Here is a 13,480-nt window from a genome sequence, read left to right on the forward strand (position 1 = left end):
TGTTACGTGTGTGCGACTATAATATATGCTGCATGAGTACTGTAGCATAGCAAAACATCTTCTAACTTTATACAGTGACTTAACTTCTTTAAGAAACATACACGAGCGCGCACACAAGATTATATCTTACAACAAGCTCTTGACAGCAGCACACATTTGAACTATGTACAATTCCTTGTGTAGCTCAGAAATAAGTCTTTCAAATAAGCTGTTGATTCAGCTGAGTTACAAAACTCATACATGGTAAAATGCTATTGCATCTCTTACATTTCATTACTTCATGCCTATACCTTTACAGTTAGCCACATTCTTCCTAAAGGGCTGTCTGCACTTCTCTAGTTTAAATGTCAGGACAGACCAGATATTCATGGGACTGTATTTTTATACATACGTAGTTCAGTTACTTTTAGATTTTGTTTTTAAAGAAAATGTCAAGAAGCTTATTTCTAACATACATCAAGCACCGATAACTTACTTGTTTCTGTTGATAACAGCTGGATACACAAGTATTCCATTTCTGTTGTCTGTCTTTTGCAACATGAGACTCTCTACTGTAGCTACAAACTTTCTCAGCTCAGAAAGACTTCAGCAGAATTATAATTGTTTCCATAAATCAACACGCAAGAGTGGTGGTGTGTGTATGCGCTTGTGTGTGCGCGTGCGTGTGTGTGTTGAGCCTGTTGTTCAGTCCTTTTCGATAAATACCTTTGCTGACCTCACTTGGAAGCAATTAGAATTTAACCAGTCAGCTGTCAGTTGAATGCATGAACAAAAATAAAAGAAGACTTATGTTGTGTAGTGTCCAATGGTCATCAGAGGGAGCTATAAACATAGTTTATGCTTTAAATCTCCAAGTATGTACCTACTTTCCAGAAACAGATTTCTGTGATCACTGGATAAAATTACTTTTCATGTCAGTTAAAGCTTTTCTGTTCTTTGATTTAGTTCAGTATTCCCTTTTCCTTAGGAACAAAAACACACACACCTCATTTCTCCTCCAAATCTTTTACACAGATTGATGGGTACATACTTCGCTTACTATCCTTCCCTTTAAATAGCTGAAATACCCAAGTGCATTACTTAGTGTGGGTGGTAGGCATGGTGTCTATTATGGACTGTGTATCATGTTTTTGTATTGTAGACTAGTAAATGAGGAACAATTGCATACAAAATCTAGAGGGTTCTTATTTAAATGGCTGTTATGAACAAACCACAATGTATGTTCTAAACATTGCGTTCAGTCTAGACCTTTGTCAGCATCCGAGAAAAATATAATAAGGAATGATATTCAACATTTCCCCCATGAATATTTCCTAGAAATTGCAGCATGAGAATTAAAAGTTGCAGTAGTACAGATGTTATCCATATTAGCACACTGTTGGATGGATGATCTGTTGGCTTAAGTTTTGGGGAGGCAAATATAACAGCTACGTATTATCATGCTGTTTCTACATATTTATTTCCAACTTTTGTCAACAGTCTACTACCCAAACTCTGCTCCATGTCATCCTTAAAATCTTGTTGTGCTTTTGGTGAAATCCAGCTATTATAAAAACATATTGAAACTCTGGATTCCACGGAGTACAGCCGTGCCTTTTTATCCTGTTTAATATGAATTCTATTCTTATCTTACAGAGATGTCTCTGTAAGAGTTTACTAAACAGGAATGGGGAAATCTTGTAATGAACTGTCGTAAAGAGAAAATTACTTGTATCTGTAGGTCTCTGAAAATAGTATTGTAATTGTAACATAGTCATGCTTACCCTGATCCACAACCTTTCCCAGGAGAGGTGGGGAATAATTATTTAGTGTATTGAATTCTTTAATTTGATTGAAAAGAACTGTTGAGCTAGTTAATAGCCATTAGGAACATTAAGGGTACATGTTTGCCACCTAGTGGTGAGGAGGGCTTAATGATTCAGGACTTAGTTTGGAGTGTTCCTGTGTTTATCACTCACAAGTGTGTGACACCAGGGGACCGTATTTCACCCCGCCTGCCCTCCCATCCTTCCAACCCACACACAAACTCAGAGGATATGAGTAACTTCCCTTCTCAAAGTTCAGATACTTCAACCTCTCCTTTCAGAGCTCCCTATGAGCACTCCCCATTTGCTACTTTCTCTGTGTTCACTTGTAGTCAATGAGATTTACTCAAATCCTGCGGAGGGAGAGTAGGACCCCAGGAATTCTAGTTTATCATCATTGTTACCTGAAAAAACAATGATTTACATGCAAATATGGCCACAATCATGAAGGAAAATTAGATATTTTCTCATTCTCTTAAGAGATTATTTTCATAATTGTTACAAGTATGCATTTTTAACATGAGGAGGCAATGGAGACCCATGTAGGAACATCAGATCTGCACCAGAGACTCCAGCACAGAAGGGACAGCAAGAGAGAGGACCAAACATGAAATGGAGTGACAAACTGACTCACTATAGTTTTGAACAATTATTTAATAATCATTCAGTAACTTCATTTATGAATTAATACATAACTGCTTATTTTGGTGCATTGAGGGAGGAAGTAAAAAAGGTGCAAAATGCCTTCAGTCACCCAAGATTTCTGACTAGTTAGTCCCTACTATTGTGTGAAACCCATTCAAAATCATGGTGAGTGTGAAATTCTTTTTTACACCCACAGCCCAGATTCAGGAAAGGTCCCTGAAACTTAGATTATCATAATTCCAATTCACCCTACCATACGCTGTCCCCAAATGCCCAACCTCATGTTTTGATGCCTTCAGGAGAGACCCAGTGGCATGCACTTGTCCTGGTCTACAGTGCCTGGAACATAATGCCTCCATTGGACACTTTAAGAAGTGGCAAAAGTAAGACTAGGAACATAACAAAATCAGTCAACGAAGCACTGAATAAAATGTGGCCATGTCCTCAGCTAGTGTACGCTAACATGCTTCCATTGAAGTCAATGTAGCTGTGCTGATTTACACCTGCTGAGGATATGGCCCATTGGCCTGGTGATGCCATGATGATCTCTAATCTTGGGCCCTGAGAAGTTACCAAGAAGACTGAATTCCAAAGATGGAGCCCTCAGATAAGAGCCCTGCTATCTGTGGTGGAGACTTCAAATTTAGGGACCAAGAGCAAGAGCCACTCAGCCATCTTTACTGCCATGCTAGGGTACAAAGTTCAGATAACTTCTTGAATAACCACTCTGGTCTTTTAAGATCTCCATTGACATCTGAAGTTGCAATCCAAAAGTGAAAGGAAATCAATACAGAGACTTCAGCACAAATAATATTTATCATGCCAGCTTGCCCCACAAAGGGGGTGAGTTCCGCTTGATATGGGGTGTCTGGGTAGATTGCAAGAATAGTCCTATACTACAGCACATTGCAATGGTGAATCCTGGAAAATGATGCAAAGAGTGCCTCCTTTAAATATTTCCCCTGGCCAATAAGCCTCATCCAGGCTAATGTGCAACCAGTTTGTCTACCTCCAGATCCCCTTCTCTATCAGACAGTGGGAGTCTGAATTCAGTGAAAAGAAGATGTAGAGCTGAGTTCTACGGGCAATTTGATGAAATCTCAATCCAAAGCATCTCACAATCAACCCTGTCGGTTTAATACTGAATAGCAGGGTTACAAAATCCTGTAGGACGCCATGTGAGGGCTATTGGAGAAAATGAGCAGTACTGTCTGGGAACCCTTATAAAGGAAGAATGAATCCGCTACTTCCACAACTCCCACAAGATTCACTGGATAAGTCAACAATACCTATGGGTTAATAATATCAAAAGCTCCCGACAAATCTGATAAATCAGCATGGCCACTGATCCCTTGTCCATTGCTAAAAAGAACTCACCAGCCATTTATACCAATACAGTCTCAGTTCCATTCTTAGATTTGAACTCAGACTGATACAATGAAAAAATCTGTGGCATTCAAGTAATCAGGGATAAAATCTTATCTGTGTTTTACTTCTCACAGTAGAATGCATGTGGAATTTTTTTTAAATGTTATTTCTTTGCTGGACAAAGACAACTGGCAGCATTTAAAACCTGCTTTTTTTCTTTTGGAGATTTTTAATTTATTTGTGCTTTCTCTGGCATTTAGTTTTATATAAACCCATAGCATACCTGAGGTTTCATTTCCAGAAAGCTGCAGATACTCATGCTCCAGCCACAAGCTTTGTGCGTGTATCTCTCCCAGCTCTGTAAAACAAATCATTTGATACAGCAGTGTGTTCTTTAGTGCTGCTACAGCTCAGATCTTTATGAAGCATTATATTTAAAATAATTTAAAAGCAATTTAAATAAGGCACCAGCTGTAAGTGTAACCAGTGAACAACAAGTTATTTTAATATGGCTGGTGGCCACATCCTCCTCCTTTCCTCCTTGCTTTGCCCGCAAATAACAACCTTTTCAAAATGAAGCTGCAGCTTTAAATAAATACATTATAAATATACAATGAAACTTTAGCCCTTACCAAAAAGCAAGCCCAACTGTATGTTGTCTAATGAAAGGACACCATCTTAACCTGCTTGAGCAAATCAAACCTTCCTTCACAAATCTGAATTTTCTGGAATAATGCAACCCACTTTCTGTACAAGCCATGTATTAACCAATGCCTCCCCCAAACTGGCCTACTCTATTTTCATGATTGTGCCCACTGCAACCTTTATACGAGTGGGTATTTGTCTAGCTAGCTGGAAGAAAAGGGGTGTTGCCACTTTAAGGGCTTCCCTGCAGCAGGTGGGGAGAAGGGGAAAAGTTTAGTGATGGGCAGAAAACAGTTAAAGCCAGGTCAGGACTAGGTCACTGCAAGGCCCTTCCTGCTGACAGGCAGTGGGGGAGGTATTTATATCCCATGTAGCCACAGAGAGGGCCTCTTTACCAGGATCAAGCTGGCCTGGCAGTCAGGTATAACCAGTGCCTCCCCCAAATAGGCCTACTCTATTTTCACGAAATAACATCTAATTGCATTGGCTAGCATTTCCACCTTATCGAGGAAATATGCCAAGAACTTGGCAAATCAGTTCTCGAGCAAGGTTTTACATGGTGCAGAGTTCTCCTAAAACTGCACAAATGTTATGATCCTTTCTCTGAAGCGTTTTATATGAAGAAATACATCAGCACATTGTGATAACTTGAGAGCATTAAAAGTTACAGAAAGAGAAAAATATTGCATGTATGTATTCCACATTTTCTTAAAATCACTCCCATAATACCTTGGTAAGCATTCTCCCCTGACAGCAACCTAGATGCCAATTCCTTCAATGTGAGTAGGTGGGAAGTTGCAACAATGAACATTTTGGAAATCAAAGGCAACTGCTATGTTTGCCAGTTATGAAGGTTGAATGCAGGTCTCTGTATCAAACAGTAAACACCCAAATAGTAGTAGTAACAGCCAAAGAGACCTTTTACCATCTGCTAGCTAGGAGAGTGCACCTTTTTCTTTCAGATGCACAGTTAGCCATAGTGACCCAGACCATCTTCATCTCCAGGATGGGCTCCTACAATATGTTCCATGTGGTTTGATTATGAAGGCAATATAGACATTTCCATTGATCCAATGTGCAGTGGCCTGCCTACTAGGAAACATTAACTAGTGAGAGCACAACACATTGGTTCTCTGCACTCTGCTGGCTTCCTATCCTGTTTCTGACCTGCTTCAGGATCACTGTTGCTAATCTTCAGAGTCTGCAATGGGATGGAACCTGTCTAGCTTGGAGATCAGCACAGTTTCTGTGGCAACAGCTGAAATTAGTTAGGATTCTGTGGCTGATGGAGACCAGAGTAACATTCTCAGAGTGCAGGAACTGGGCATTCTCAGTATTAAGCCCCAAGCTGCAAAACTCCCTATTATCACAAATCAGGATTTAGGATGCAATGAAAAATCTGCTATTTGCTCTTCATCCTTTGCTCGATAATGACAGCTGCAGAACATTTGGCAGCATCTCTCGAAATAAAGCAAAAGGAACCCTCTATGAACAATAGAGAGATGCAGAACATGCCACTTCTGCATGGAATTGTTGCTATTTTAATTTTCAGCCTAGATACTATTGAGTTGAGTAGATTAAAAATAGACATAAGGTATGGCTCCTTCCAGCCTTCCCCCGCATGATTGTTGAGAGAAGTTCTTTCCTTTTGGTAACTTGCACGCGTTGTTGAAATTGCAAATTTTTATAGGTGTGGCAGTGTTGGGTACAATTTTGTACTGGAAAAATTTTACTATAAATTTTTCATCATAAATCTTTTGCAAAGCTAAACTCAAAAGCCTCAGCCATCTCTATCTGTTGGCTGCTGTAAACATCCAGATTTTGGTCATATGGGATGGAGTTAAGCTTTCAGGAAAACTGGAAATGGGTATATTACTAGTAGATATCAGTATACTTAATAGCAAATAATTTATCTGATGAATTTATCTTGTTTTTTATGTTTATAAATTATCTGCAGTAATTTGTTTTTTCTTCAATTTATTTGGGGGAGATTAGGGACCTTGGAGGAAATCATAGAATCATAGAATATCAGGGTTAGAAGGGACCTCAGGAGGTCATCTAGTCCAACCCCCTGCTCAAAGCAGGACCAATTCTCAACTAAATCATCCCAGCCAGGGCTTTGTCAAGCCGGGCCTTAAAAACCTCCAAGGAAGGAGATTCCACCACCTCCCTAGGTAACGCATTCCAGTGCTTCACCACCCTCCTAGTGAAATAGTGTTTCCTAATATCCAACCTAAACCTCCCCCACTGCAACTTGAGACCATTGCTCCTTATTCTGTCATCAGGTACCACTGAGAACAGTCTAGATCCATCCTCTTTGGAACCCCCTTTCAGGTAGTTGAAAGCAGCTATCAAATCCCCCCTCATTCTTCTCTTCTGGAGACTAAACAATCCCAGTTCCCTCAGCCTCTCCTCATAAGTCATGTGCTCCAGACCCCTAATCGTTTTTGTTGCCCTCCCTGGACTCTTTCCAATATTTCCACATCCTTTTTGTAGTGTGGGGCCCAAAACTGGACACAGATGAGGCCTCACCAATGTCGAATAAAGGGGAATGATCACGATCTGCTGGCAGTGCCCCTACTTATACAGCCCAAAATGCCGTTAGCCTTCTTGGCAACAAGAGCACACTGTTGACTCATATCCAGCTTCTCGTCCACTGTGACCCCTAGGTCCTTTTCTGCAGAACTGCTACCTAGCCATTCAGTCCCTAGTTTGTAGCAGTGCATAGGATTCTTCCATCCTAAGTGCAGGACTCTGCACTTGTCTTTGTTGAACCTCATCAGGTTTTTTTTGACCCAATCCTCTAATTTGTCTAGGTCCCTCTGTATCTGATCCCTACCCTCCAGCGTATCTACCATGCCTCCCAGTTTAGTGTCATCTGCAAACTTGCTGAGAGTGCAGTCCACACCATCCTCCAGATCATTAATAAAGATATTAAACAAAACCGGCCCCAGGACCGACCCTTGGGGTACTCCGCTTGAAACCGGCTGCCAACTAGACATGGAGCCATTGATCACTACCCGTTGAGCCCAACGATCTAGCCAGCTTTCTATCCACCTTACAGTCCATTCATCCAGCCCATACTTCTTTAACTTGCTGGCAAGAATACTGTGGGAGACTGTATCAAAAACTTTGCTAAAGTCAAGGAATAACACATCCACTGCTTTCCCCTCATCTACAGAGCCAGTTATCTCATCATAGAAGGAAATTAGATTAATCAGGCACGACTTCCCCTTGGTGAATCCATGCTGACTGTTCCTGATCACTTTCCTCTCCTCTAAGTGTTTCATAATTGATTCCTTGAGGACCTGCTCCATGATTTTTCCAGGGACTGAGGTGAGGCTGACTGGCCTGTAATTCCCCGGATCCTCCTTCTTCCCTTTTTTAAAGATGGGCACTACATTAGCCTTTTTCCAGTCATCCGGGACCTCCCCCAATCGCCATGAGTTTTCAAAGATGATGGCTCCGCAATCACATCCGCCAACTCCTTTAGCACCCTCGGATGCAGCGCATCCGGCCCCATGGATTTGTGCTTATCCAGTTTTTCTAAATAGTCCCGTACCACTTCTTTCTCCATGGAGGGCTGGTCACCTCCTCCCCATACTGTGCTGCCCAGTGCAGCAGTCTGGGAGCTGACCTTGTTTGTGAAGACAGAGGCAAAAAAAGCATTGAGTACATTAGCGTTTTCCACATCCTCTGTCACTAGGTTGCCTTCCTCATTCAGTAAGGGGCCCACACTTTCCTTGACTTTCTTCTTATTGCTAACATACCTGAAGAAACCCTTCTTGTTACTCTTAACATCTCTTGCTAGCTGCAACTCCAAGTGCGATTTGGCCTTCCTGATTTCACTCTTGCATGCCTGAGCAATATTTTTATACTCCTCCCTGGTCATTTGTCCAATCTTCCACTTCTTATAAGCTTCTTTTTTGTGTTTAAGGTCAGCAAGGATTTCACTGTTAAGCCAAGCTGGTCGCCTGCCATATTTACTATTCTTTCTACACGTCGGGATGGCTTGTTCCTGCAACCGCAATAAGGATTCTTTAAAATATAGCCAGCTCTCCTGGACCCCTTTGCCCTTCATGTTATTCTCCCAGGGGATCCTTCCCATCTGTTCCCTGAGGGAGTCAAAGTCTGCTTTTCTGAAGTCCAAGGTATGTATTCTGCTGCTCTCCTTTCTTCCTTGTGTCAGGATCCTGAACTCGACTATCTCATGGTCACTATCTCCCAGGTTCCCAACCACTTTTGCTTCCCCATATCTTAATTCATCCCAAAATAGGCTTCTGAGGGAGACACATGCAGGCTTAGTTGGACAGGAGGCTGGGTCACCATGAAGTTGACTTTTTTGAGAGGCAGACTGACATGAAAGAGTGGAATCCCAGGGATTAGTGTTTTTGGAGACGGATGGTTTCCTCCTCTGAGTGAAGCCTGCATAGTACCCAGAGTTACAAAAAAGCTCTCCATTGTTGTTAGTAACTTCATTACCAGTACTGGCAATCTTCACCGGAGAGTCCATTCCCTTGTGATAGTAGGGCACACTGAGAAGGACCATCACAAATTTAAGATTATAGCAGCTATGTATTGTAGAATAAGGATTTTGGAGAAAGTGGAGAGACTAGAAGGCTGAAAGTGATATTCTGTAGTCCACAGAAGACAACAATTTAGTCTCATTATATAGCACCTGGTTTATTTCCACCAAGTTTGGGAAGCATACAGAGTTTACCTGACCAGCCTTCTATATTCCAATTTTACTTTGAACACAGAACTTAGAAAAGCTGTAACTCATACCACTTTTTATGAATTTAAGTAGCTTTTTATTTCATTTTTTGTTTTTGATGTGTAGCATACCTTAATTTTTAAGTTAGAAAACATCTTTTAGTAAACACAGATGTTTTGTGTAAGACTTCTTTGCAAACATTTCCTAGAGCTTTGCTGAAATATTTCTTTATTTAAAGAACAAAAAGTATTTCCAATACCTTTGTTTGTAATGATTAAAATATAGTTTTAGCCAGTAATAATAAATATGAAAAGAAGCTCTTCAAGAGAAACCTGTTTATCTCTGACTAGAGTTAGGCAAAGATTTAAATGCCAGATAAACAACAGCAGCAGATGCAAATAGGATTGTATCATTTGTGATTTTTATATGTCTAGTCAAACTAGCCCAGTAAGCCTCTGAGGAACCATATACTGAGTACTGAATTTCATGACAATTCCTGCAATGTATTTACCAGTCAAGTATTAAATGGGTATTAGAAGCCTTTTAACACAGAAGAAAAAATTCTTTACTAAAGTTTAAAGCAAGAATAAAGACCTGTTGCCATGTTATGCCCCTCATTAGCCTGTCTATTTGCTAGACATTTAATCTTAGACAACTATTTTGTATTCCTTCTAATTGGGACCTGTCTGAATTTTTCAGAGAGCAGACACTGTAGCCTGCTTTTCGCTGGATTAAGACTGGCTTCAGAGTAGCAGCCGTGTTAGTCTGTATCCGCAAAAAGAACAGGAGTACTTGTGGCACCCTAGAGACTGTTGCTTTGAAGATCAATTTCAGTGATGATCTACTAATACTACCTAGTATTTGAGTAATTGAACAAAGTTTGATTGAAAGTGCAAAATTATCCTCCTATTCAAATAATTTCTTATATCCCTAATTAAAACCTGCTCAGAGTGAAGTGATTCACAATGCAAATTATATTGTATCCTCTTTAATTTATAGCTTGACTATATTAAAGGTAAAATTATCTGTAGACCTCTAGTAACTATCAGTTGGCATCTAGTCAGATAAAATATAGGCATTTTGCCATACTGAATGCATATTATCTAGTTTCCTTAGAAATGTTGTTTGTGACAGAAAAATGCTATTAAGGCACATCAAGTCAGTTTCACAAGTTAACACGTGCCTAAAAACAAATTAAGGAAACAATTATTCTAATGTAAGTTTTTGTTTTTTTTAAATGACAACCCTAATATGAAATATTTTGCTATGCTAAATATAATGGCAAGAGAATCTCTAGCATCTTAAGGTACACCTGCCTATATACAAACTCACCAGGCACCCTGCATTCACCTCTTTGAATCTAATAAATGGAGTCTCTTTGTCACCTTCATCATTTGACTAGGGGAACAAAACCTTTGCAATCGTGTTGTGGAGCTGTGTGTCAAGGAGAGACGATAAATTGAATGTTTTTACTAATTGTGTTGCTACCAGAAGCACCTCCCTATGATATTATTACAGTCAATAGGCAACTTGAATCTGTATCTTTTTCCCTCCTTCTGCTGGTACATGAAATAACTTCTGTCTTTGAATACTAACATCTGCTTTCCCTCAGATTCTTCCTCAAACCCAATTTCTTTCCCCTACTAACTTCTTCTCCTGTGTTATCTACACCTTTTTTTTGCCCTACCTCAATATTATAGCTGGTGCTGATAGCACTGTCTACTGTTAAGGTTTCCTGACACTTCCCATTATAAACCCTGTTTACAGTTGATTATAACTTTGCAAAACTGTAACCATTGGGTTGAAATTGTCATTGCTGGATGTCTGCCTCAAGATAATTTTTAAACTTCGGCCAACATGGTTCAGGTGTTTCTTAGAACAAGGCTAGTGAAAAATATGTTTTGCTCAATGTTAAATTCTGGTGGTGTTTTTTTTTTTTTTTAAAGCTCTAGTGCCACCATCTGCATTTGAGCAGAGATTTGAAATTTGGCTGGGTGGTAGACCTTTGTATCCTAACTTTTGAGTGCTTGATGTTTCAACCTTAATAATGTTCTTTTAACATAGTTTTTGTGTGTAATAATATATAATATAAAATCAGAATGTACAAACTATGGCCCATATTTCAAGTCACTTTTTCAGTTTACACCAGCTGAGGATCTGGCTCTCTGGCTCTAATATAGAGATCTGGGGGGCAGGTATTGTGTTTTATTTTGTTTTGTTTTTTATTTCTACAAGTTACCAATTTAAATTTGTTCAAATTGTTTTCCCTCAATTCCATATAACTTTGCCATGGAAATTCTCAGCCATTCTTTCTCCATTCACTGGCATATATCCACAAAAAAATCAACACTTTTGTTAACCGTGCTATATATACAATATGCACTGAGAGGCATACCTAGGAAATTGTAAAAAGAACATGACTCAACTATGTAAATATTTTGGTTTTCTAAGTAGGTTGCCCTTGTGTTTAGTTCATTAAAGACTTACATACCAGATAGTCACGCTGCTGATGAGCAGAGAACTTAATACTAAAGATGGCTGTAAAAGAAAATACTTGTAATTCTCTTTGTACTAACAAAACTCTAAGACTACATTGTATGCTTTTAAAAGGGTCAATATGTGGTATAATATTAAGGCATGTTTATCTGTTCAATTTAAGTGGTGAAATCCCGGCTACAGAGGGACCAGGATTTCATCCAAGATTTAACACTGATTCCCTTTTTTATGATCTGTTGTTCACAGTTATCACAAATCTTCTAATTTAGCTAGATTTTCTTGTCAGTGGTTTGCTGCTATCAGTGCAAGCTTGGCTTTAAAGCAGATAGGATTAATGAGCACAAACAAGTGAAAAATAATATAAAGTGATACTGGAGATGATAGAAATGCTTAGGATTTACTCTTACATATTTTATATTTGACTTTAGGAAGTAGTTGCAGAAAGACCTTTCCTAACCCTCTTCAGCTAACTGGATGGCACACAGTTACATACTCGTAAAAGAATACAAAGTGAGGAAAAAAATATCTAGCCCCAACTGCTAAGCTATTTGCATGGAATGAGAAAATATGTAAATAGGTTCAGAACAGGAGCAATGCTTTTTGACAGTAATATCTTTCACTTGCATTACTTGTAACATCATTATTAGGGGACAAGGATACCAGTTAGTTGCCAAGATATGGCATATCACAACTACTACCCATTTAGATGAGAAATAAGCATCAGTGAAAGTGAGGGATGCACCAAAAATTAATTAAGTGGGAAACTGAAATTGATGTTGCAATTATGTAGACATTTCCTATAAATTTGTTTTTATAAATAAATTTGGTAAATTTTGATAAATTACAGTAATGAAGTGAGCACTTTATTACAAAGTGAAAAGGAGGAAAAGTTTGATTCTAAACAGAAATTGTTCTACACAAATTATTAGGCTTCCTATTATTGTTGGTTATTCCTGATGTGGCTATACCTGATTTGATAGGAGTTTCATTTAAAAATTAAATTAATTAAAATATCTATTTACTTTAGATGATCTGAGTACTGTAAGTGGGCTTAAAATAAAAAAGATGGAATGCTTCCATATTGGACAGTTAAATAACTTAGTAGGAAAAATTATAAAAACTCAAACAAGTAATGTAGGAATATGGTCTGGCAAAAACAGAAGACCTAGAAATGGATAGAGAATTCCATTAGTAACATTTGAAACTTGATCTTTTCAGCTTTAGCTGATTTTTAAAAAGTCCCCCCTCCCGCAAAAAAAAAAAAAAAAAAAAAAAACCTGTGATAAATATTAGTTTACAGTGGAGCCCCAATTTTCCTCACTACTTCCAATCCGCATGTGCTAGGCCAGGGGTTGGCAACCTTTCAGAAGTTAGTCTCTAAGGTGCCACAAGTACTCCTATTCTTTTTTCAGAAGTGGTGTGCCGAGTCTTCATTTATTCACTTTAATTTAAGGTTTTGTGTGCCAGTAATACATTTTAACGTTTTTAGAAGGTCTCTTTCTATAAGTCTATAATATATAACTATTGTTGTATGTAAAGTAAATAAGGTTTTTAAAATGTTCAAGACGCTTCATTTAAAATTGAATTAAAATGCAGAGCCTCCTGGACCGGTGCCCAGGATCCGGGCAATGTGAGTGCCACTGAAAATCAACTCACGGGCCGCCTTTGGCACGCATGCCATAGGTTGCCTACCCCTGTGCTAGGCATCAGTTTTGCATTGCTTTCCACTAATTTCATGTAGACTTTTAAGGCCAGAAGAAACTACGAGGCAATCTAGTGAGGTGTTAAGGAAGGACGCAAAGTGGCA

The 13,480-nt window shown here is 39.0% G+C and overlaps 2 protein-coding genes across 6 annotated transcripts in view; one reads left to right on the forward strand and one right to left on the reverse strand.

Annotated features, from left to right (window-relative positions):
• FAM227B (family with sequence similarity 227 member B) overlaps positions 1 to 13,480 on the forward strand; it is a 175,359-nt gene that overhangs the window by 101,594 nt on the left and 60,285 nt on the right. The gene's annotated exons all lie outside the window — the stretch shown is intronic.
• The window catches only part of FGF7 (fibroblast growth factor 7), a 119,967-nt gene that overhangs the window by 62,763 nt on the left and 43,724 nt on the right, over positions 1 to 13,480 (reverse strand). For 2 of the 4 annotated variants that reach the window (XM_054041552.1, XM_054041549.1), the window contains one exon: positions 4,102 to 4,176. The gene's annotated coding sequence lies outside the window, so the exon portion shown is untranslated. Of the gene's footprint in view, positions 1 to 475; positions 687 to 4,101; positions 4,177 to 13,480 lie in introns of those variants that run through there. The other 2 variants (XM_054041548.1, XM_054041550.1) reach the window with 1 other exon arrangement.

The sequence above is a fragment of the Malaclemys terrapin genome, chromosome 10 (assembly GCF_027887155.1).
Source record: "Malaclemys terrapin pileata isolate rMalTer1 chromosome 10, rMalTer1.hap1, whole genome shotgun sequence".
NCBI lineage: Eukaryota > Metazoa > Chordata > Testudines > Emydidae > Malaclemys > Malaclemys terrapin.